The sequence below is a fragment of the Ailuropoda melanoleuca genome, chromosome 11 (genome assembly GCF_002007445.2).
Source record: "Ailuropoda melanoleuca isolate Jingjing chromosome 11, ASM200744v2, whole genome shotgun sequence".
NCBI classification, from domain to species: Eukaryota; Metazoa; Chordata; class Mammalia; order Carnivora; family Ursidae; genus Ailuropoda; species Ailuropoda melanoleuca.
The window spans coordinates 50,804,577-50,830,334 of NC_048228.1; the positions used below are offsets into that span (position 1 = coordinate 50,804,577).

General features: G+C 39.8%; 1 protein-coding gene across 1 annotated transcript in view; it reads right to left on the reverse strand.

The window, feature by feature from the left end:
* The window catches only part of SHROOM3 (shroom family member 3), a 303,549-nt gene that overhangs the window by 276,039 nt on the left and 1,752 nt on the right, over nucleotides 1-25,758 (reverse strand). The gene's annotated exons all lie outside the window — the stretch shown is intronic.

Consider the following 25,758-nt stretch of genomic DNA (forward strand, 5'->3'; position numbering starts at 1 on the left):
AGCTGATCCTTGAAAGAAGGAAAAAATCTTCTTCAAGGAGCCTGTTGAGAGCACCACACGAACCCCACATTTTTCATTTTTGACACATTAGTTTATGTTAACACTTTATGATATAAAGTGGAAACCAAAATAGCATAAGTTAAAGAGAACAGAGACGGACAAATGTGTAAATGCGGCTCGAGAGCTCCATTTCTTCTCTCCAGCCCGGACATTTCTCTCTTTCCTACATCCACTTTAAAATTTTATTTTCAAAAGTGACATTTCTCACTTAAGGCATAGATGTTTTTCCAGGGGAAAAAAAAACCCAGGTTTGTTCAACCTTATATGTATGGCAACTTTAATTAATTTTTCAAGAAACTTTCCATTATTAGAAATAGGTAAAATTGTTCCCCAGATCCCTTATCTTATATTTGTCAACAGTCTAATCTTTGCCAGCAATCTTATATTTGCCAACAGTCTAATATTCAATGGACTTCAACTTTTTTGCACTTTAGGTGATTTCTATGACCACTCAGGTCCTCAGAGAAACAAATGCCAAAGTGGAACTTGACATGGAAGACGTGTACTTGGGGACACACCTGAGGAAGATACAGGAGAGAGGGGTTGGGAATAAGAGGCAAGAGCCTTCTGCCCACAGCCGAGGCTGACACCTGTGAAAGGTGAGCAGGAAGGAAGGAGGACTGCGTAGGGGGAGCTTCATCCTGGCTGCGATCCTGAGAAAGTCCTGGCCAGGTTGAACCTAGAGCAAACACTGCCTATCCTAGCAGGCATCGGGCAGGAATGACCCGGCCTTCATCCCTCATTGGCTCAGCCATCCACCTGCAGCAGCCTGGGGAGCCTGGACTTGGCATGAAAAGAGCAACAGAGAAAAGGTGTCGACAGCTAGAGGCTGTCTGACAATTACCTTCCTTGCAGCAGTTTCTCTTGAAGGAAGATCTGAGCAGTGCCCCTCCTTGGCTGCTGCCACTTCTTAGACTAGTGGCTACTTTAAATTGTTTTTGGATTAAGGTAGGTATCCATCTATCCATCCATACATACTCATATAAACTACCTTTTTGGATAAACAAGAGATGTGGATCAACTTTGCTAATAGGATTCAGATGACGTCTTGACCTTTTTACTGAGGGAAATTAAACAGTCTATAGATCTTTGAAAATTTCTTGATATTGGTTCTAAATGGATGCGAATTCCTGGGGACCCAAAACAGCACTGCAGACCAGTAGTCAAAGAAAGAACTTATGGTGCTCAGATGATCAATGAAGTTTGGGCTCAAATTTACTTTCCAGGACTAACCCTATGGTTATTTCCTTAGTTCTTGAATGTATACTCGATGGAGACATGCTTGGAAACAGGTCTAATCTCTACACTGGAATGTGGCAAAAGAGCTAGTACTGTAGAAGGGCCAAGTGGAAGCTCATGGAACTCCCTCCACCCCATCCTACACAATAAACTAAAAGAAATACCACATCCCTAGGATAATTGCCAAGATTAATGTCACCGCCAAAGACTTAAAAGATGCAGGTATGGTGATTCCTAGCATTCCCAATTTAGCTTGCCTATTTGGTCTGTGCAGAAGATGTATTCATCTCGGGAAATGATTGTGGGTTATTGTAAACTTGATCAAGCCCTGCCAATTATAGCTGCTATTCCGGATGTGGTTACTTGGGCAAATCAACATAAGTATCTGGCATGTAGTACACAGCAATTGATCTAATTTGCTGCCTATCAAACAATTCTCAAGTATCACAACAAGACTTGTGCTTTTGACTAACAGAGGCAAAAGTACCCCTTCATTCTGTTACCCCAGAGCTATGTCAACTTTCCTGCTCTCTGGCATAGTCTAGTCCCCAGAGATTGTGATCATCTTGACATCCCACTGAACATCACGTGTCCCTTTCATTGAGGATATCATGCTACATTACTCCTCATAAGCAGGTCAGAGTAAATATTTTTTTGCTTACTCCTTATATTAAATTTCCTCGCTAAAATAACTAGTGTAGGTTCTGTTTTCCTATCTGACAAAAAATTCTACTTTCTAAACTCTTTATGGACCAAGCCAAAAACTATTGTCAAATGTCTATTATTTTTCCATGGCAGTCTGAGTTGCTCTGTAAAAGTCAGCTATCCTTCTTATGATTAAAATAAGTACCACATGAGATATTCAAACAAATTTTTCTACTGGGCTCGCAATTGCCTTTGACTCCTTTACATGATACTGGACTAAATTCTGGTCCTTTAGTTAATTTCTCATTATCTATGCGGCAAAAAGCATTTATAGCCAGTTATGGGCTGAATTATATCCCCCCATCCCTGCCAATTCATGCGTTGAAACCCTAACCCCAGTACCTCAGAATATGATTTTATTTGAAAATAGGGTATTTAAAGATACAGTTAAGTTAAAACATGGCTATAAGAGTCATATGGCTTTAACCCAGTTTGGTGTCTTATAAGAAGAGGGAATTCAGACACACAGGAAACATCAGGGATGTGCACACACACAGGAAAGACCACGTGGGGACCAATGAGAAGGTATCATCTGCAAACCAAAAAGAAAGACCTCAGAAGAAATCAAACCTGCCTACCACCTTGATCTTGGACTTTTAGCTTCCAGAACTGTGAGAAAAATTTCCATTGTTTATGCCTCCCAGTGCGTGCGTGAGTGTGTGTGTGTATGGCATTTTGTTATGGCAGTCCTAGCAAATGAATACCTAATCTACAATGTAAAGATGTAATATGGCTTTTAAAACCTTCAATGGTAAGAAACATAAAGGTCATAAAGACAAGGGTGAAAGCATCTCTGCTTGGTGTCTGTTTCAGTGTGTTTGTGCATCTGTGTCTCCATCAGGATCCCTACCTTCCCCACTGTCTTAACCTCTCTTGATGACTCTTCCCTATTTGTTTTGTTTTGTTTTGCTTTGTTTGGGTGGGGAGGGGAGTTTTATTTGACCCTCAAAAGAGATAACTTTTCCCAAAACTCTCTTCCAATTAGCTGGATAATACTAATGATACTTACCGTGTATTAGCCACTGTTCTGGGAGCTTTACTTCTATTAACTCATTAAAACCTCACATGATCTTATGAAGTAATTATCACCTGTTATTCCAGTTTTTAAAATGAGAAAAACAGAGGTTAAATAACTTTCCCAAAGCACACTGTTAGCAAGTGACAGAGTTCAAATTTGAGCCCCAAATTCTGGCTCTAGAGCTTATGCTCTTAGTCACTACGCTACGTAAAAGGGACTTTACATAAAAGGGAAGGCTGCCTGTGGATATGTCCATTCGCCAATATGCTATTTTTACTAAATTGAAGGCAAATAGAAAAACCATTTTTATCTTACATAAAGGTTTAAAAGTGCCTTTACCTTATGTCATAATGTCTATAACATAAGTTATATAGCTTATGTAAGTTATCACGCTCAACACTTCTCCTTGGGTAATATTAAAAAGTTCTCTCTTTGGTAATGGCTGAAGTCCATATACACATATTCCAGAAGAAATCACAGACACACAACTTCTAAATTCAAATATAAAAATTCTAATAATGATGAACAAGAATGAAACATGAGAGACTATGGCCTCTGAGAAACAAACTGAGGGCCTCAGAGGGGAGGGGGGTGGGGGAATGGGATAGACGGGTGATGGGTGGTAAGGAAGGCACGTATTGCATGGTGCACTGGGTGTTATACGCAACTAATGAGTCATCGAGCTTTACATTGGAAACCGGGGATGTACTGTATGGTGACTAACGTAATATAATAAAAAATCATTAAAAAAAAAAAAAAAAGAAGTATGCCCTGATACTGCAACAACCATATGCGCTGACCCTGTTCGAGCCCCACGGGAACTCTGTGAATTAGAAGGAGCAGGTACGTTAGGGATACTTTCCAGGCGAGGTAGAGGCTAGGAGAGATTGACAAGGAGCAGAGCTGTAAGGCCATAAGGTACCTTTCGTATCAACCGCAGGTCCCCGGCTCTTTCACGCAACTCTTGCCGCTTCTCAGACAAGTCAAGTAAATCGCGATACTAATGCGGTACCTGCGCTCAACTACCCTCGTGACTTTAGCAGAAGGGCCGAGAATACACGATGCACTTAGAATGAGGATTTTACAGTTTTCTGTGCCTTAGTCTAGACTGCGTCATGACTCAGCATCAGTGAAAGGGAAAAATGGCTCCATGGCACTCTATCTGGCTGTGTGGGATTTTTCTCCATTGATTTTTTTTTTTTTCCCTCCATATACTGCTCCAACTTGATCCTGTTTAGTGAATGAGGCCTGACAGCAAATCGAAGACTGAATAAAAAGCTCCCCGCTGAAGGGCTGTCACAGCCGCTCAACCTAGGCTCCCGGGAACTTTGGCAGGCGGAAGAATCCTTTGTCTTCAGACTATGACAAGAGTGGAAAAAAATCTCAACTATTCGGCTGTGTAGCATCATTCAAGCATGCCTTAATGGGGAAGGTCTAATGAGGAATGTGGTCTTTGAAAAATCTCGCTTTAACAACTCCCAAAGCATTCTCACTGTACAATTCCACACAATTATAATTAATAGGATTCAAACTACAAACCAGAGATTATGTTACTATTTTACCCAGTTTGATGGCCACGGATGCTTCTTTTCTTTACTGGTTATGTTCAAAGAGATCTTGGCCTGTTATTATAATCAAATGTGTAGGAGAAAACATCCCTATTCTTCGTGGATTCTATGGAGGTAGCAGGAATGAGAGAATAAAAGAAAAGCCAATTTTAAACTACCAAATGAACCGCAGCTGCCCTCGGCCCTTTCCAATCCCCTGCTTCCTCTCCTGCTGTTGACCTATTAATGGATTCCTGCTCCGGGGTTTAACTCCACTTTCGGAGGGAAGCTGGACCTAAAAGCAGTTTGAACAGTTTTTGAAGGTAACCAGAGCTCCTTTCCAAAAACAGGACACAGGTTTCTAGCAGGTAAAATTCACTTAAAATTATCCTTCTATCATCTTTCCTAAAGAAATTCAAGAACATTCACCCTAACATTATATTTCATGCATGGTTCCAATATTTCCAATTAAAAAAAAAAGACAGAGAGGGCTAAAAGACTTCAAAAGTGTATGTGTGCTAGTATGAGAATTATATCTCAATAAAACTGTTATCTTTTAAACACATTAGGGTTGTAGAGTAAGCAGTTGAGAAGGGGAAAGGATGACTAAAGATGACTAAATACAGAATTTTTCTGATTTTAACTAGTCATCACTAGAGGAGGGGGTAATGGGAACTTATTGCTTAACGGGTACAGAGTAGTAGTTTGGAAAGATGAAAAGTTCTGAGGATGGATAGTGGTGATGGTTGCACAACAATATGAACGTACTAAATACTAATGAACTATACACTAAAAATTGTCAAAATGGTAAATATTATGTGTGGACATTTTACCACAATTTTTAAAAAGTAATCACTGTTGTTTTAATTAACAAAACCATGACAACAATAAGACTACATGCTTGTTCTGGAAACCTTAGAAAAAGAAATGAAAAAAGAGGAAAATATAAATCACTTAAAATCCCACTATCCAGACACAATTATTTTTAATACTTTCCTATCTATATCCTCCTAAATTTTATCAAAAACATGTAAGTAAATAAAACTGGAGTTGTACTATCAATATTATTTACCAATTTATTTTTCACTAAAAATAAATAAATACAAATATATATATCTTTCTAGACGTATATAGAGATACACCTATATATGTGTGCATATACATTATACATTACATCAGCATCAGCATTTTTAGTGGCCCCATGGTTTTGGACATTCAGATTTTTTTTCCAGCTTTTTGCTCTTCTAGATAACAAATCAGTGAACATCCTTGTATATACATCTTGAATGATATTTTTTTTAGGATAAACCCAGAGTTATAAAATTGTTGAGTATACATATTTTTTAGAGTTAATACCTGGTGCCTTCCAGAAAGGACTCAACCAGTTTGTATTCCCTTGGAACATGTATGAAATTACTACTACCAAGTGCGTGTTATCACTCTTCCTGATCTTTGTCAGTCTTACAGGTTTAAAAAAAGGTTTAAAATTCTTAAAAATTAAAAATTCTATCTCGTTTCAATTTTTATTTCTTTAATTACAGGGGATGATAAATGCTTTTCTTAGATACTCCTCGACTCCCTGCTATTCTTTCCTTGTGAATTGCCAGTTCATGTCCTTTGCCAATTTAGCTTTTATGTATAGCTTTTCCTTCTTATTTATATGTAAGAGTTCTCTTATGTTAAGGACCTTACCCTATTTATCATATCATTTTATTTTATGGAGCTTTTGCCATATAGGTATTTTCATTTTTTTTAACATAATTAAACCTATCATCCTTTTCTTTCCCATAGAATTTTTGCCTTTATCATGTTTCTTTCCTTCAAATAACATAAATATTTATCTATATTTTCTTTTAGCACTTTTATAGATTTTTAAAAAGTGTGACACAATAGAGGTCATATATGAAAGACTCACAACTAACATACATAGTCCGTGGTGAAGGACTGAAAGCTTTAACTCTAGGACTAGAAATAAGAGACGCATGCTCAGTCTCACCGCTTCTGTTCAACACAGTATTAGCCAGAGCAATTAAGCAAGAAAAAGAAATATAAAATGCATCCAAACTGAAATGGAAGAAATAAAATTACCTGTTTGTAGATGACTTAGTCTGTTATATAGAATGCCACACACACACACACACACACACACACACACACACAAAACCTGTTAGAACTAATAAATGGATTCATCAAGGCTGCAGGATACAAAATCAACATACAACAATTATTGTTTCTGTGCACCAACAATGAAGATTCTGAAAAGGAAATTAAGAAAACAATTCCACTTACAAAAACATCAAAAGGAAAAAGTACTTAGGAATAAACTTAACCAAGGAGACAAAAGACTTGTAAAGTGAAAACTACAAAACACTGCTGAGAGATTAAAGAAGATACAAATAAATGGAAAGACACTTCATGTTCATGGATTGGAAGACCTAATACTGTTAAAATGTCAGTACTGTCCAAAGCTAGCTACAAATTCAGTGCAATCCCTACAAAATTCCAATGACACTTTTTGCAGAAATAGAAAACTCTATCCTAAAATTCGTATGGAATCTTAAGGGACCCCAAGTAGCTAAAAAAATCTTTAAAAAGAAGGACACAATGGTAGGTCTCACACTTCTTGATTTCAAAACTTATGCTGTTGAACTAGCATGCAGATAAGCATACAGACAAATGGAACAGAATAGGGAGCCCAGAAACAAACTCACATACATGTTCAGATGATTTTAATTTGACCATTTAATATTGAAAAGACAGTCTTTTTAATATATAGCGTTAGGAAAACTAGATATTTACATGTAAAAGAATGACGTTTAACCCTTGCTTTATACTATATACAAAAATTAACTCAAAATGGATCAAAGACCTAAAGTAAAACCTAAAACTATGAAACTCTTAAAAGAAGATACAAAGAAAAAGCTTCATGATATTAACTTCGTAATGATTTCTTAGATATGGCCTCAAAAGCACAGGCAACAAAAGAAAGAATAGTGTGATTCATCAAAATTAAAAACGTGCGTGTGTCAATATTATCCACAGTGTGAAAAGGCAACCCACAGAATGAGAGAAACAAAATTTGAAGCATATATCTGATAAGGGATTAATATCCAGAATATATATTCTAAAAACCACAATACAGGGAAAAACCAAACAATCCAATTAAAAATTGGGTGAAGGACTTGACTAGACATAGCTCCAAAGAGGATATACAGATTGCCAAAAAGCACATGAGAAGATATTCAGCATCACTAATCATTAAGGAAAAGCAACCAAACCTGCAATGAGATACCACTTCACACTAGTTAGGAGGGTTATCTAAAAAGAAAAATGAGGAGGAGGAAAATAACAAGTCTTGGCAAGGAAGTGGAGAAATTGGAACTCTTTATACATTACTGGTGGGAATGTAAGATGCCGCAGCCGTTGTGGAAAAGAGGTCCTTAAAAAATTAAATATAGAATTACCATATGCTCCAGCAATTCCACTTCTAGGTATATATCCCCACCCCCACCCCCAAAATGGAAGAAGGTATAGTGAACTGAATGTTGGTCCTCCCCACAAAACTCTTATGTATGGCTGTATTTTGGACTAAGGAAGTAGTTAAGGCTAAATGAGATCCTAGATGGCGGGACCTGGTCTGATAGATGTAGTATTCTCTAAGAGGAGACACCAGAGAGCTCCCTTCAGACCCTACCCTACCCCATCCCTGTCTGTAAGCCAGGAAGAGAGCTCTCACCAGAAACCAAATTGGCCAGAAACTTGATCTTGGACTTCTAGCCTCCAAGAACAGTGAGAACATAAAGTTCTGCTGTTTAAGCTACCCAGTATTTTGTTACGGCAGTCTGAGTAGACTAAGCAGAAGGTACATGAATGACATTTGTACACCTAGGCTTATAGCAGCGTTATTCACAAAAGCCAAATGGTGGAAACAACCCACATGTCTTTCAGCAGATGAATGGAAAGACAAAATACAATGAAATATATTCAGCCTTAAAAAAGGAAGGAAATTCTGACTCATGCTACACCATGGATGGATCCGGAGGATATTATGCTAAGTGAAATAAGCCAGTCACAGAAAGACAAACACTGCATGATTCCACTTATATGAAGTACCTAGAATAGTCAAATTTATAGAGACAGAAAGTAGAATTGGGAGGAGAGGTTGCCTGGGGTTGGGAAGAGAGGAAATGGGAAGTTGCTTAATGGGTACAGAGTTTCAGTTTGGGAAGATGAAGAATTCTGGATGCTAGTTGGTGATGGTTGAACAACAATGTGACACAGAAATATACACATAATAATGGTTAAAATGGTAAATTTTGTTATGTATATTTTAGCATAGTCAAAACATTTTGAAAAGTGTGCTTGCTACAAGAACTCAAACAATAGAGAAATATAAGAAATAAATTTACTTCACTTTTTATATAGAAATATAAATTCATACTTATTTTAATTACTATGTCTATTAATAATAGACATTGGCTTTATTTTGGTATTAGGAATGAAGTAGGTCCCGTTTTTATCTTTCCTGGTTCCGACATTATTAAATAATCCTTCCCCCCATCCACCCTTACTTACTGATTTAAAATTCTTCTTTGATCATATACTAAATTTTTATCTAGACAGTAGATTCATTTCTAAATTTTTCATTTTGTTCCATGGTGCCCGTGGGCAGTCAATTTGTTCCTGCCTCACACTTTAAAGTATCATAAAGTGTAATTTATATAAAGCAAAATGCACAGATCTTAAGGGAACAATTCAATGAGTTTTGACAAAGCATACATCTAGAAAGCCCGTACGGCTATCAAGATATAAAACATTTCCCTCACCCAGAAAGATGTTGTGTGTCTCAGTCAGTCCCCAACCACCTCCTCCATGGAGGCAATCACTGTTCTGATTTCTTTCACCAGTGATTAGACTTTCTAGTTCTAAAAGTTCACGTAAATGGAATAATTCAGCCTGTACTATGTACTGCTTTCTTTCACTGAGCACAATGTTTTGGCAGTTCATCCATTTTGTTGCATGTAGTTTATTCCTTTTTATGGTTGAGCGGTGTTCCATTGTGTGGATATACCACAATTTCTTTAGCCATTTCTCACTGTCAGACACTTCGATTGTTTCTAGTTGGGAGCTATTAGCAATACAACTGCTACAAACATTTCTGTACAAGTCTTTTTGTGAAAATGTATTTCCCTTGGAGAACCATACTTTCAAAATACCATAGCTTTATAATAAGTATTAATATTTGTTTAGAGAAATTCTTCACTCATTTTTATCTTTTCTCCAAAAAATAGCTATTTTTTTTTATTCTGCCAAAACATGCCTTTGGAAATTTTTGGAATTTGATAGATTAATTTGAGAAGAACTAAGGTCTTGATGATATTTAATTTCCCCATCCTAAACCATGTCATATTTTTCCATTTGGTCATGTCTTTTTTTCATGCCCCACAATAAAGTTTTTAGTTTTCGTCAAAAAGTACTGAACATTTATAGCTAAGTTTTTTCCTAGGCAATTTTTATTTCTTCTCACTATTAAAAATTGGTCCCCCTCCCCCATTATTTCTTATTATTATTATTGCATTTTCATAGGGGAAATCCTGGCTTTTTTAAAAAATTACCTTATATCTAGTCACCTTGCTTAATTATTTTTCCAGTTATTCTACTATAAACTTTTTTCTTCTTCTTCTTCTTCATTTTTTTTTTTAGAATTCTTCAAAGACTTAGAATTTCTGGTTGTGAAACTGCTGCTACGTTGCAAAGCAAACACTCCCAGCCTTAGTACTATGAACTATTTTAAATATTTACTTGGTGGAGGATTTTTTTCCCAGAAGAAAATGGCAAAAAATTGTATTTTTCTAAAGCCTCACTAGATTGCTTTCTAGTCTTTCTTTCATTATCACACTTCCTTATCAGCAGTGATTTTCCCTACCAACAGCCCCAACCACCATCTCTTTTCTTCTGTGTCAGTTATAAACTTTAGAAAAATCAAAAGTATGGGGCGCCTGGGTGGCGCAGTCATTAAGCGTCTGCCTTTGGCTCAGGTCGTGATCCCGGCGTTATGGGATCGAGCCCCATATCAGGCTCCTCTGCTGGGAGCCTGCTTCTTCCTCTCCCACTCCCCTTGCTTGTGTTCCCTCTCTCGCTGCCTGTCTCTCTCTCTCTCTGTCAAATAAAATCTTTAAAAAAAAAGAAAAGAAAAGAAAAATCAAAAGTAAATTGTCAACAGGAAAGTGGGATTTATACCATTCAAGTACACACTTCTGAATGAAGTCTAGTGCATGGGAGAACTAGAAACCATAACAGAAAAAAAAATAGATAATTATTGATTAGTTAATTGCACAAGAGATATCCACCATCTCTTTCCACAAAGAGACAGCCACTACACTTCAGCAACTGTACGCGTAGACATTCGCTAGAGATCCCTTGGATCTGAGAAAGTTTTGATCAGCAGGAACTAGAATGGAGGATAGCAGAGGATTTTGTAGACTTTTGAGAGACTCTTCCTCCCCCGCCACCACCTCTTCTCCCACATGTCAAGGGTGCCCATTAGAAGTCAGAGTGGATAGCCAAGGCCGGTACCACACGTCAGGACGCACAGCTGGGCCGATCGTTAGTGATCAAGAAGCTCCCGCTCTCGGGTGGCCCATGGCCCCACGTGACTTCACAGAGTGTAAGATGGCCCTTGTGACATGCTTTCTCACCCCTCACCCTGAAATGCTTCTTTCCCTTCTTCATAATCTAACTAGTTTAACAGCTTATTCACCTTTATAACCCCAATGTGGTTAAGAATTCCCTAAATGTCTATATTCTCAATGAATAAGAATTTCTCAAGCTTGAATTGCCAGCACACCTTACCCTTCTGTAACATAACTTTTTTTTTTGTCACAACGTTAAATGCCTGTGCGTCCTCAAACTCCACTGAAGAATGAAATTCTATCCTCACTAATTTAGCAAAAAATTTCATATTTTACATTATTTTGCTTTCCTAGGACACTGCACCCTCATTCCTCCAAAGACATGTGGTATTCAAAACATGGGCAAAATTAAACATAGAGATTTAAGATCCTGATAAGGAGAAAGGCATTCTTTATTCTTCCTTCAGAGAAAATCCTAGAAGCCACTGCCTAGGCCTTCTGAATGTGGCATATTCTCTCTCATTCCCTAAATTGACTTATGAACAACTTTTTAGATTTTCCTGTTTCTTTAAGTAATTAGAACTCTGCTATGTTTTCAGACCTTCATTTTGGTTGTCTTTCTCTACTACTTTAAATTTTAGTTAATTAAATCAATACATAGTGAGTAATAATCTACTTTGTGATTCTTATTTACTTTCTACCTTTCTCTTCTTTTGTTCCTTCTCATATTTTAAAAGATTTTATTTATTTATTTACTTATTTATTTGAGAGAGAGAGCATGAGAGAGAGAGAGCGTGCAAGCACAAGCAGGGGGGAGGGACAGAGGGAGAAGCAGACTCCCTGCCGAGCGGGGAGCCTGATGTGAGACCTGATCCCAGGACCCCAGAATCATGACCTGAGCCAAAGGTGGATGCTTATCCGACTGAGCCACCCAGGCGCCCTGTTCCTCCTCACTTTTTATTGGCAGAATACAAGTGGCTTTTTCCTTACCATTCAATGAATTTAATATAAAGAGCAGTGGAATCATCGGTGTGATATACTTTAGAACATTTCCATGACCTCAGAAAGAAACTTTGTACTCATCGATAGTCACTCTCTATTCCCATCCTCAGCCTCACGCAGAAAGAAATTTAGTTTCTGTCTCTATAGGTTTGCCTCTTTTGGCTATCTCATGTAAGTAGAATTGCATAATATACGCATTTGTGCGTGTGTCTGGCTTCTTTAACTGAGCATAATATTTTTGAGGTTAATCAATATCATAACTTCTTTCACTATTCAGTTCTTTTTTTTTCTCAAATAGTATTCCATTATATAGCGATTCCATATTTTGTTTATCCAGTTGATGAATCTTTGGATTTTTTTTCCACTCTGCGACTGTTGTAAACAGTGACGCCACGAACATTTGAGTATGTCTTTTCACAGGCATGTTTTCATTTCTCTTGAGTATCTACTTCGAAGTATAATTGTTGGGTGATAGGGTAACTCTGTTTTTAACATTGTAACATTTAAAAATTTTTAAAACCACCATATGTTTTTCCAAAGTGGCTACACCATTGGATATTCTCACCGGCAATGTATAGCAAGGTATATTTTTAACCTCCATGAAATGACAGCATAAATAGGACAAACCAAGGAACTTTGACAGAAGAATTTTTGCCCTGCTTGAGAGATGGGAAGATGGGAGGTAATTTTCTTCTGCAGCACTTTCTGAATCTATTTTCTATTCCACAGTCTCCCTGCAGTTAGAGGAGGCACAAATGTGTCCCACGATCAACATCATGAAGTTAAAATGAACACTGACTTGCCAGGACCTCCCTCGTTATAATGAAATGCCTCTCCCTGTGCTTGAATACACACAAACATGATTTTTAAAAATGCTTGTTAACTCCTACTCATGCAAAGAGGCAAATACCTTCCTCGCTTGCTCTTTTTTAATAGAGTGTAAGTTTATTGCTCTGTTATTCAGAGTTCAGAACCTGAACTCTGAATAAACTGAAAAAGGGAATAATGCCTTTTGCATTGTTATATTCGAGTATGAATTGAGAAAGGAGAGGACTGGAAGCATATTTCTTCTCTTGAATGGCCAATTTCATATAGCTGACAACATGAATTATATTACATAAAATCTATTCATTATTCTAGCTGTTCAAGATCAAGCTGAGGTTTAAGGCAGACTAATGGCTGTCACACGAGGCTACAGTTTGTCAGTCTTCAGTGAACTCAAGCAAAAAACAAGGAAACTGGGAAAGGACAACATAGGGAGTCAAAGAATATTCATATTGAGGGGAACCAGCTTCAAAAGAAGCTTCTTGTATTGAATTTGGCAGTGGTACAAGTTACTTTAAAACACTGTATTTTAGTGTTGAAGTCATTGTGTTATTTTGAGGTTGGGATGGATTCAAAATTATGTTATATTGCATTGCTTGCTTAGGTGCCAAACCTCATTCCACTGCCATGATTTAATGTCAAATATGCTGGACTAAAAAACAGTATGTTGTCCACTTCCTTCTTGTGCTATGTTTATTGTATGAATTGAGAAAGAAGAGAAGCAACAGAAATAAAATTCTAGGAAAGAAACTATACTCAGAGAGCTCCAAAAGAATTAGATATTCTTTGTCTCTGGCTATTCTGCTCAGGGGAGCACTTTTTCCTTAATCAGTAATCTGCAGAGCCTAGAGAAGAAAGGAATCTGCAGAACAAGAGACACTGGATTGTCCTCTCAGGGGGGAGGAGAAATTTTCTGGTGCTTGATTTATACAGATAAAAGAAGTGATGATGAAAACAGTATGACTCATCAACCCATTCAGTGGAGAAAGAGAAAGGCAGTCCTGGGAAAGGGCAGAAGATGAAAGAGGTAATTACAAAACATTCTACCCAAGAATGAATTTCTCCTTTTCTTAGCACCCAAAGAAACGGAGGTCTACGATACTACAGGAGCCCTCTGACTTGAATTCCATGGCAAAATGGGAAGACCATAGACTTTGGAATCAGATTTACATTAGACTTTAGGATCTGGCTCTTACTTGGTAGGCATTCCCCACATGGTGGTCATCTTGGTTTGGGTTTCCTCAGAAGCAGACTCTGAGACAAGAATTCAAACACAAGTACTAGTTTATCTGGAAAGTGAAGCAAACTGAGAGGGTAGTGGGTAAGGAAGGCAAGAGAAGGAGGGCAGTCTACATAGATGCCTTATCAAGCATCTACAACCATGAGCCAGTACAGCTTGATTCTTCCAGGGCAACTCCAGGAGCTCATGGAAACCACTCCACTCACAGTTACCCATCCAAGGGATGAGAGAGCCTGGACCGTTTACCAACTCAACTCAGTCACAGGTTGAGGGTTGCTCCCAGAGACCTTAAGCAGGTGGCAAAGGGGAGGCAAAATAAAGTCCTTAAGCCAAGAAATGTGGTTGCCAACAGGTGGCAGTCCAGCCAACATATCCAGAAGTGAAAAGTGAGGGAATGTGGTGTGGCAGGGACTGGGTCAGCCTCAAGGGGTAGAAAAAGAAACAGAGAACACGTGCCCTTTGGGTGCAGAGATCTCATTTGCTGTTGTTTTCCCAAATGCTGTCATATTTTAGGCATTCAATAAATAATGTATGGACCAAATATGCTAGTGAGCGTGTGAAATAGTTTTAAATCAGGCTCCAGCATTTATGAAAAATCTTCTTTCATATGTCAAATCAAATCTCATTCTATAAAACCATAAATAAAAGAACTTAACAGAATATCTGCCCCACAGCAGAAACTGGGTAAGTATAAATATCGCTATTACGTGTCCATATCCTTCTTTCCCCTTGCGGTCCTCCCCGCTTTATCTTGCCTTCTCTTGTAAAGAGGAAAGGTGACTGCAGTACTTTAGTGCCTGGGTTCAGAAATCCGCACTATACCCGGCACACTGGAAGGGTCCACACTACACTTTCTTCATAAAGGTCAAATGCATCGACTTACATATGTTTAGAAAGCTGTGATCGTAGTTCTTTCAAGATACTGCCTGCAACTCATTTAATTGTAAATGCTGAGTCTCCAGCCCCAGGATGCAACCCTAATGTCATCCTGAAGAGCAAGACTGACTCACTTTCCTGCTGCTCATACTTAGGTCGATGGCTGTGTGGCTTTTGTTCTGCTGCTCAGAAGTGAAAACATGAAAAATCACCCCCTACCTCCCAAAAAAGTCAAGGAATAAGAGGAAAGTGTCAAGTATTTTCTACAAACTTGTTTCCCCAAATTTACTCACTGTTCTATTCCTTTACTATCCTATCTCACACCCAATGTGCGTATTTATTGCTGGAGCCCAGCCAGATCCGTGTCTGAATTCCAGCAGCTCACTTCCCAGTTTCCCTGAGACTAGGCCTAAAAAAAATATGAACTTGTCAGAGGACTGACCACACATAAGACAATAAAGCTTAAATTATGCCTACACAACTCTTCCATTAAAAGTGTCAACTTTTTAAAGCAAAGGGGTAAGATAATTACTTCTAGAAGTTTATTTTTTCTTACTATCTTCTAGCAAATGTGTGGTTTAGGATACGATTTAATCCCCAAAGTGCTGGGCACTTAGTCCAGCTAACCTGAAGAATGCTTATTCCATTTAAATTGTCTGTGTGTTAATTCCAAATTCATGTCATAGTTATCTTTAATCTTGAGATCTTTAGAATTCTCAGAGCTGTCTGAACTGTTGCCAGGAGCTAAGAATGGGTGAGGGATGAGACCAGTTGAGCGAGGACACTACTAGGCAGCAGTGGCTTTGAGCAATTGTGTGTGGAGGTCCCAGGATTATGCCAAGTGAACATACTATTAGGAGAGCTAGAAAGTACACCTTTTAGGGAGGGTGGGTACTAATGAGAGTCATGCAGCCAGAGCAGACAGATTAAGGACAGAGAGAGTCAGCTAAGCAGGAGACCAAGTCAGAAGAGCACTGGAAATTATGGAGTGATACGCAAATACACAATAGTTTATTTATATTATAAGGTAAGCAAGAGCTAGAAAGGGACAAACAAAATAAAGTTTGGTACAATGGACACGCCTCCATGGAAGACCATCTGTTTGGTGTTGATCTCTTCACTGTGTTGGAAGGCATTAACTTAAAGTACCCCCAGAAAATCAGTGCTCTATCAGCATGAACCTCCAGCTTCCTGTACTAATGGGATCCAGGCCCTGTTAGCTTTAGACTGTTTCATGTTCATTTAGTCAGTGTTTCTCCTTGGATAACTGGCCTGATTTGAGAGTCTAGACTTTATCTATCATGCCTATCCAGCTGATGGAATATATCCAGCCCAAGAGATAAGCCCAGGGTTCAGGCTGATGGGGAACAGGAGTTTAAGTCAACTAAGGAGAAAAGAGCATGAGAGAGAAACAAAGGCACTGTTGATGACTGCATGTTAAGACAAAATACCCCAAGATCTCAGTTGAAAATCAACAATCAGAGGGGTGAACTGAGACCAATGTTAGAACCTTGCAGAAGTAAAAGGCAGGAAGCAGGGTCTGGGAAGATATGGGGAGTCCAATTTAATTCCTGAGGTTGCCATCTCAGGTATGCTCCTCATTTCATGGTACAAGCTACTTTCAAGATGCCACTGGGCTGCCTGACTTTTTCCCACAGTTCACACATTCCACTCCTTCTACCAGTTGATCATAACTTGGGATGAAGGAGATGGAAGTATTCTTTGGAACTACAAAACAACAATGCAACTTTTACTTTCAAAGGTATTTTTCAGGCTTACATTTTAAAAAGCCTGAGATTAGCACCTAACTCGTTTTATGACCTGCTGCCAGCTTCCTGTTTATCTATAAGAGGGAAATAATGGGACCTCTACCCCACAGAGTTTTGTGAAGCTTACATGAGCTAGCATGCCTGTTACAGAGCAGGACCTCAAGTAAGTTGGTCATATTACTATTACAAATCAACCCTGGTAGATCTTGCTGGCTTGAGTGATAAACCACCCAAGAGATCAACAGTTATGGGTAGAGAAAGATAAACATCTCCCAACTAATCAAAAAAAGAGTATTTGCCATTTATTTGAATATCACTCTATAAATGTTAATAAATTTTGACTGTTGTCTTTTGGAAGGCCCTGTCCTGGTGTAGACCCAAGACGTACCTTAGAAACTCACATGAAGGTGGCTTTAAGAGCCAGCACTAAAAATCACCCAAGGTTTAAATATACGCCATCAGTCCATCTGACCATACATAGAGGAAGACACATGATGTGATGTACCCTCACACTCTATACTGAAAGCCAGTCCTAGGTCCTTCCCACAACCTACAAGGTCCGACATGATCTGTCTCCTGACTATCTTTCCATTTTCGTATCATACTACTCTCTCCCTTGCTTACTTCTGTAGACTGATTATGTGCCCTCCCCCCTCCTGAATTCATATGTTGAAACTTATTCCCCCAATGTGATAATATTTGGAGGCTGGGGCCTTTGGAGGTGACTAAGTCATGAAGATGGGGCCTTCATGAGTGAGACTTGTACCCTTATAACAGACCCCAGAGAGCTCCCTCACCCCTTCAGCCATCTGAGGACACAGTGAGAGGATGGCCTTCTGTGTACCAGGAAGCAAGCCCTCACCAGACTGCGAGTCTGTGGGCACCTTGATCTTGGACTTCTCAGTCTCCCGAACCATGAGAAATAAATTTCTGTTGTTTATAAAGCACTCTGACTATGGTACTTGGTTATAACATCTGAACAGACTGAAACACTTACTATGGTCCGTTAACACTGACTTTATTTTTGTTTTGAACATTCAAGACTCTCCTGCCTAGCCCAGTTTACAAACCTCTTTGCAGGTCTGATTTCGTATTTTTCATTCATCAGGTCTTAGCTCAGATGTGATCTTAGCAGAAAACTCCTCTCTGGCCACCTATTTAAAGTGAACCCTGCTTCTCATACCTCTACCCCACAAATGCTACCACTCTGGAACCCATCATATTGTTTGTTTCTTAATAAAACTAACCAATCCTGAAATTATCATGGATGAACATATTTATTGCCACTCTCTTTCTATTGGAATATAAGCTCCATGAGGGGGAGAATTATCTGCTCAGTGTTTCAGTGTGAGGTGGTGAGTGCTACCAGGATACAGAACTCAGTCAAATATCATCTTTGCTATCTGGGTTGCTAACTCCTGTTTGGTACCTACTATTCTCCCACTGGTCCATAGCATCATAACTAGATTCTGGATTGTGTTTTGTCATTTCCAAGCACTGTTTAGCTTAACTCATTGGATAACAACTCCATTAGGTAGAATGTTTCATTTTCAAAGATGAGGAGACCGAGGTTGAGCAAAGCTAAGTTACTCCCCACAGTCACATAGCCAGTAGAGACTATGGTAGAAATGAAATGTTCATTTTCACTCCAAGCCCTACATCATCTGGAATGTGTACTGTTCTACACTGGACAGCCTTGCCTAAAGTGGAAAAAAAAAAAAGATAACAGAAATCACAAAAAGCAAAGAAAAATAACAAAGAGCATTGAAAAATAAACTCTTTCGATAAATACCATAAATCTCTAAGATAAAATGCAATTGAAAATGGAGAAGGATGTAATGAATAGATGTGTGGATGGCTGAGGAATGAAAAAATGCGATTGACGTAAGAGCAAATTCAGGCTTAGATGCCCAGGACTGAGTGTTCTGCACATCCGTCTGCCAAGTTAGAAAAGCCTCCTCTGAAGGCAGGAAAGAACTGTCCCTTCCATTCAGTGGCTCGAGATACACAAGTTATCTTTTGTGGGGAAAGTCATTAGAAGATGGGGAAAACAGTGATTAGACTGGGCAGAGAGACTTGGCCTCACTTCCCCTCGTTGAGAAGGGGCTGGGATGTCAGAGCATGAAGATGGATGGACCAGGGAGAATACCAACTCTGCGGCTCTTTGGATCAAGATGTTCGCTGCTTGGAAATACATCAAAGGGAGAGATGTGGAAAAATCGGTCTACGGGATAGTTAAGACCCAGAATGTTCCTTGGGGTTTTGTTTTTTTTCAAAGATGGATAGGAAGTCTCTCATTATGTGTCTCCAGTCACATCATGGGTTCATTAAAATGAGACAAATATTCCTTAAGTTGTGTTCCCTGCATAGGAGGCAATGCCTTGAGAATCTATTAACTTTGAAAGAAAGCAGAATTCTTACCAATGCTAGTATCCATTTGACATACCAACTCAGCATGCTACTTTAGAATAAAGTTATTTCCAACATTGATGGGATCGTGAGCTTAGTTTGTGACGAAAAAGGACACAACACTTGAAGCAATTTCTAAATTAGGTAATTTCTAAAAGGTTAAATAAAACCACGAATTTCTGTTTTTTCCAATCTAATCAACTCAACAAACATTTACCAAACATTAAGTATGTGCAAGACATCATTAAATGAAGAACCTTATTTTTTAAAAGAGGTTTTTCTAGTATCTCATTTGTACATCTTTCTAACAAATATTTTTAAAGAAGATCCTCTCTGGTATTCATTCATCTTTCTCTTCATTCATTAATATATTTTCATAGTCATCGTTGTGCACAGTTTGAGCACTGTGGATAACAGAAAGAAAAGAAGGAAGGAAGTGAAGAGGGAGGGAGGGAGGGAGGAGGGGAAGGAGGGGGAGACAACCTTAGCTTCTAGAAATTAATAGCATAACAGGATCTAGGATTCATTTGAAAGTGTAAATGGCACAACTAGAAATCCTCACTAGTTGAGCTTTACACACACACGCATACACACACAATTTGTTTGCTAAGGCAGTAACCATCTTGGCAGATAAACGAACTTTAGTGAGTCTCAGCTTTCTTTCTGTGTAATGAGGAAGTTGGATTGAATGATTGTTGAGATTCTTCATGGCTCTAAAATCCTATAAATCATTTCACATTTATTAAGCATTCACTGTGTATGAAACGGGAAGTACTTTGCTAGGAAAAGCAGAACACACAGCATGAGCAGACCTCATTTGGCTTTAAAGAGATTATAATTTATTGGCAAGCTGCCAGATGCAAACCACTAGCTGTGTCAGAAAATGGTGTGAAGGAAGGTGCTGGAAAGATGAGAGCAAGGAGGAATTCATGCAAATGTAGGACAGGGGTGGATTTGAGGGAACAAACAAATGGTTTCAGGATAGCAGAGAGAGAAGACTCCCCTGGCAGGGAGGGCAAAGGATGTTAAAAGGAAAAAACAGGAACAGTAAGGAAAGAAACTCAGAAAGAATTGGTTCTGTTAAAAGGTCAATAACAAACTGACCTAGCTTGGTACTTAGAGGGAAATAAAAAAGATGATTTTGGGGTGAACTAAATCAACCAGCCCAAGATCTTGGGGAACTGCCTAAAAATCTATTTCAAATTGAACTGAGGGACCATGGCTGAAGAACTAGTAAATCAGTTTCAGTGCAGAAGAAATGGGCCAAGAGAGATAGTATGGCTGTTGCTGGTGTGTTGAAACCGAGGGGCCCTAAGGAAGCTAGAAGGTTGGGAAGTGCTAAATCTAGATGGATGATATAGAAAATCCAGAAATGAGGAAATCTCAGTGTGATCATCCAGACAATTGAACTATATTCTAAACAAGTAATTTCCTAACCTAGCGACTACTGATATTTCTAAGGTTTCTCACTGTGCAGTAAAGCAGTTCACTTCACTTTAAAGATTTATTTATTTATTTTAGCGGGTGGGGGCAGAAGGAGAAGGAGAGAGTTTCAAGCAGACTCCACACTGAGCATGGAGCCCGACGCAGGACTTGATCTCATGACCCCAAGATCACTACCTGAGCCGAAACCCAGAGTCGGGCGCTTAATCGACTGCCCCACTCAGGCACCCCTAGTTCATTTCACTTTAAAATGGTAAGTCAAGGGGTGCCTGGATGGCTCAGTCATTAAGCATCTGTCTTCAGCTCAGGGCGTGATCCTGGTGTTCTGGGATCGAGCCCCACATCAGGCTCCTCTGCTGGGAGCCTGCTTCTTCCTCTCCCACTCGCCCTGCTTGTGTTCCCTCTCTTGCTGGTTGTCTCTCTCTCTAATAAATAAATAAAATCTTTAAAAAAATAAAATAAATAAAATGGTAAGTTGATTGGGATGTTTTGGATGAGTCTCTCAAGAGGAGGAATAATAAAGAGGACTCACGGATTAGATCAAATCACTAAGACTAGAAGAACCCATTTAAAAATCTGAGTAGTGTCAGCCAACAGGAAGCCTGGAGACCTATATTTGAGGATGCCTCTGACTTCACCTATAGAGGAAGAATGGGAAGATGGGGACAGGATAGGGTTAGTGAGCTGAGCCTCGGTAGACAAGGCCTAGAGGAAGGCTGTGTCAGACTGACAGCAGGAAGATGATGGTGTTATAGGCAGAAGGAGGAGCTCCAGAGATGGTGACGGTGTGGGAGACGGAACCACAGGGTTTATGCACACAGAGAGCCTGGCTAGAGCAAAGATGTCCCTCAGGGCATCAGGAATCAGGAATACGTGTTCTGATGTGTCGATAACATAAGAGCCCGGAGCAACGGCTTCTTCAGAAGGCCATGTGTGGGGACACAGAAGGGTGCCTCTCCAGGTGAAGATACCACAAAGACACTTGCTAAGAACTGTGAAGTGACTCCTCCCTCTACGGGTGTTGAACTACTTTGAAAGTGTTGCTTGAGCAATAGTCATACCTATTTTATGATACTTACGGGACTAAGTTGTGCTATTGTCATTGTTTTTTAAAGACTGTTTTCCTTTAATAAATTTTAAAACATATCTAACTAAAGACTAATCTCATCTTTTACCCAAATAATACCTCTAGAATCTAGACAGAACCAACCACTTGGTAGGCAATGACGACTGAATGGCATTGTGTGTGAAGTGCAGGGACCCTGGGGAATCAGAATACCTGGATTCAAATTCGGATTCTGTCACTCACTAGCTGCGAGAGCTGAAGACAGTTACGCAAATACCATGTCTCAGTTTCTTATGGATCATTTTGCAAACTCCGTTGCCTTCCTCATGGAGCTCTGGAAATTAAATGAGTTAACACAAGTGGATGTCTTGGAATAGAGCATGGCACGTCGTAAGAGCTCCGTGACTGTCATTAGTTGTTGTGGTGGTGTATTGTTATCACACTTGTTCCTTGATTTCTTTTTTTTTTTTTTAAAGATTTATTTATTTATTCGATAGAGATAGAGACAGCCAGCGAGAGAGGGAACACAAGCAGGGGGAGTGGGAGAGGAAGAAGCAGGCCCATAGTGGAGGAGCCTGATGTGGGGCTCGATCCCACAATGCTGGGATCACGCCCTGAGCCGAAGGCAGACGCTCAACCGCTGTGCCACCCAGTCTGAACCCTGGAGCAGGTGCATCCCGACCGCAGGTGGAACCGCTTTTCTCAGCCACCATGCAGCGTGAGTCATAATAAAATCATGCTGCCAACTTCCTGAACTATTGAATTACTTGAGCCTCCACATACAATCACTACTAAAAAAAAAAGTTGCCCTTTTCTTTTGAAGCTCAGAGATTACAGAGGCTCTTTCCTCAACCCCACCTTTCCTTTTTAAGGACATTAAACCTCAAAGAAAAAGATTTGAAAATGATTTCTTTTATTGCCACCCTTTTGTAGTTCCTTCCCCTGTTCATTCTCCTAAAGAAAAAAATACTTCATTAATTATATTGCTGTCCATACCTGGCAGCTTAGAACTGCTTTTGTATAACTGTACGTGCCTTTCCCATGTATGATTCAATGTGTACTATCCTGTCCCTTCCCCTACAATGGGGGAATAGTAGACATCTGGCTACCAATATATGAGGTGGTGTGCGCTTTTTGCATTGTCCAAGAATGCATGATCAGCCATTAAATTTCACATCAGTCTCAGCTCTGACATGGTCTTACTTATATGGACTTTGATCAGTGCTCAAGTGCTTGGTGGCAGGCAAAATCAAACCCTGTCCCCACAAAGACACCCACATTCTAATCCCTGGAAACTGTGAATATGTTAGATTGTGTGGCAATGGGGAATGAAGTTTGCAGATGGAATTAAGGTTGTTAGTCAGCTGATCTTAAAATAGGGAGTTTATCTTGGTGGGTCCAGTGTACTCCCAAGGGTCCTTAAAATTGAAAGAGGGAGGCAGAAGTTAGAGATCAGAGTGATGCAATGTGAGAGGGACTTAATCTGCCATTGCTGGCTCTGCAGATGGAGGAAGGGGACTTTATGCCAGGGAATGCGGGCAGCCTCTAGAAGCTGGAAAGGGCAAGGACACGGGTTCTCCCCTGGAGCTCCCATAAGGAACACAGCCTTGCTGACACCTTGATCTTAGTCCAGTGAGACCTGTGCTAACTTCTAACCTATGGTTTAAGCGACTAAGTTTGTGGTGATTTTTTTTTTAAGATTTTATTTATTTATTTGACAGAGAGAGAGCACAAGCAGGGGGATCGGCAGGCAGAGGGAGAGGGAGAAGCGGGCTCCCCACTGAGCAGGGAGCCCAATGTGGGACTCGATCCCAGGACCCCGGGATCATGACCTGAGCTGAAGGCAGACGCCTAACCGACTGAGCCACCCAGGTGCCCCGGTCTGTGGTCATTTTTACAGCAGCAATGGGAAACTAAGACACGCTCCATCTCTGGAGATCTGCCAGGCATCTTCATCTCATGGGACTCTACCACCCCACCTCTTCCTGCCTCCTGCTCTGTTACTTCTAGGCTTACTAATGCAATAGAAGTTCCTGAGCACATATTCTGTGCCGGGCACACCACTGGATCCTGGAAATGCAAGACAAAATGAGACAAAGCCCACATCCTCTCGTTTACTCAACAAATATTTGTGTACCGGGCCACTCGCGTTAGATGTGGCAGAAATCAAAACAGTCCCTGCCCTAAAGAAGCTCTTACACTTCTGAGAAGACCATCAACATAACTAAAAAATGATGATTTCATGTAATAAGTGCAGGTTATAAGAGTATGGAAGAGAGACCATCTAACGCAGCTTGATGAAATCATGAAAACTTCAGAGGAAGGAAGAAATGGAGTTGGCCAAATCAGTTTACCAGACAGATGAGAGCTTTGAAGAGCCATGACACTTGAAATGTGGCCAGTGTGCATGAGGAACAGGATTTTACATTACTTTTCATTGAAATGTAAACAGCTGGATGGGGCTGGTGGTTACCATGCTGGACAGAGCAGACTGCCCCAGGTTATAACCTCGAAAAGAAAGCAATTGCCTTGTCTGTCTCATTTTCCCACTTCTTCCTCACGGGAAAGCAGATGTTGTGGCAAGTCACCTTTGACCATGGAGATGGGCATCCCATCTAGGACGGATGTAAGAAAAGTAGAAGGAACTTAGGTCTCTGACATCACGCAGTCGTCTTTCAGCTGGGCTTATGCTCAGATTGTTTTGTGAGAGCGATAGAAACTCCAGTATTGTTTAAGCAATTGTTACTTTGGATCTTTGTACAGCAGCCAAATCGGTATCCTAATACAAATGTCCCCTAGAATAATAAAACACAATAACCATAATCTGTGCTAAGATCTTTTTTGAGTGCCTTTGTGTGCCAGGCGCTATGCTAAGTTCTCTAAAAGGCATGGTCTCCTTTAAACCCAATACATTCCAGTAAGGGAGATAATATAATAGTATACCTCCCCCGCATTCTGCACATTAAAGGGAGCCTTAGAGGAGTGGCTCATTAGCAGTAGCATTTGGCCTATCCTACAGCAAACTCTCGTCCAATGTACACACATAATATCTGACATTAAGGCCAGGCAAATTGGGTATAAAACCAGAACTCTAAAATGCAGAAGTGATATTTATATTTGTGGCAGACATTCTCAGTGTCTACCTAGCACCCATTTCCTTCTTCCTCTTGAAAAGACAACCCCAGTATATTCAAACATTAGGCAGAGATTCCTTGACATCAGGAAAGATAGGTTCCAGGAAAGAAATCCTGCCTGGTCCCTAAACTAGTCATGATAATCTCGGGCCCCTTGGCCAGTGATTGGTCTGAGGAGGGGGACGTGGCACACTTCTGGTTAATGAGATGTAAGCACAGGTCTGTTAGGGAGGGTGTCTCTTTCCAAACAAAAAGCCAAAACCCTGCCCAGAATAAAGATGCAACCCTGGAGGTGTGGCATCCATCATGTAACCATGAAGACAAAAGCCAAATCATAGGGATGGCAGAGTGGAGAGATCATCGAAGTCCATGTTGATAGGATTGAGCTGTGGCTCTTTGCATGGACAGCCTACCTCCAGACTTCTTGCAGTATGAGAAAAACAAGCCCCGATTTACTCAGGCCACTGTAAATCAGGTTTTCAGTGACCTATAGCTGGATACCTTCCTAACGGTACACATATGTATACGTACATCTTTTGTTTTCTTAGAAAAAGCAAGGAAAAGTCACAAACCTTACAGAGGTATCCTGCATACTTTTGGCTGACTGCTGGAAACCAATTATTCACAGTAAGAATCCATTTCCATCTCTCTCAAAACACACATTTTTTAGGACATGAAAACTAACCTAAACAGGTAACAGAGCTTGGGCAAAATGGGTATTTCTCCCTTTGCCACCCTCAAACTAAAAAACTTTTCCCCTCAATTACAAATGTTTCTTAAGCAATGCATATGT